This window comes from Microtus ochrogaster, chromosome 4 (genome assembly GCF_000317375.1).
Source record: "Microtus ochrogaster isolate Prairie Vole_2 chromosome 4, MicOch1.0, whole genome shotgun sequence".
Classification (NCBI taxonomy): domain Eukaryota; kingdom Metazoa; phylum Chordata; class Mammalia; order Rodentia; family Cricetidae; genus Microtus; species Microtus ochrogaster.
In genome coordinates this window covers 16535533-16536658 of record NC_022011.1, presented here as the reverse complement: position 1 = coordinate 16536658, position 1126 = coordinate 16535533, and positions in this window count along the sequence as shown.

Below are 1126 nucleotides of genomic sequence, written 5' to 3'. Positions count from 1 at the left end.
AGACCAGCCTGGTCTACAGAGCTAGTTCCAGGACAGGCTCCAAAGCCACAGAGAAACCCTGTCTCGAAAAACCAAAAAAAAAAAAAGAAAGAAAGAAAAAAAGAAAAAGTAAAATTCTTTTTGCTGACGACCTGGACCAAGTTGAAGCCTCCCCCAACTTCATACAAGATGGAGCCAGTTAAATCCTTGGCTTCCATCATTTCTCCCACCAGAGGGCAAGTTCCTACGAGCCTATCTCCTTCCGAGCTGGATTAACTGGAATCCCGGAAGCAGCAGTCACCGTGCTTGACCTGGTTTTGAAAAGGTTACCCCAGGAGGAGATGGGAGGATGCTCCAATGATAGCTGCTGCACTATACCCCAGACCTCAGCGGCTCTCTGCTCCCAAGTACTGGGATCATGGACAAGCACCTCCACACTGTGGGATTGTAGAGAGAGCCCGCCTTTTGGGGGCGGGATGGCCTCAGGCAAATGTTTACTTAAATTGGGGCGCGCAGACGCTGCAGCCCGTTTTCTGTTTCCTGTTTCGGTGCATTGCTGGAACTCCGGTTGCGTGAGTGTGCTATTTACATTAAAGTTGTATCATCTTATACTAATTTGTCTTTATTAATCCGATCCGCCTTCATTTGGCACCCAACGTGGGGCAGATTTGCCCTGCGCCCGCACTAGGACCCGGGCAGTGGCCTCAGCCCCCACGCGGTTCCCGTTCCGCACCCGCTGACTCTGCTCACCTCTCCCTGCGGACTCCTCAACCGCACCTCCCCCGAGAGCGCAGGCTTGCTCTCTCGCCGCCGCTAGTGCTCCAGGGCTCACATTGCGCTTCCAGGTGCGCTTGCCTCCTCACACACATTATAAATCCTCAGGCAGAACGATAAATTTCAGTTTTGAGTTGTTTCAGACCGGCCCTCCACGTGGACTCAAATGGACCCTTCCACCACCTCTGGCAGAAACCAGTCATTGCAGGTAAATTTTTTTTCCTTATAAAAAAACAAAAAAACAAAAAACAAAGATGTCTGAGAATATTACCCTCGAGAATTTTAACGGTCTTTTTGAGTTTGCGATGTGGGAGATCTTACAAGAGGTGTCTAGCACCCCACATCTATGCATTCTTCTGGGATTAGTAATTTT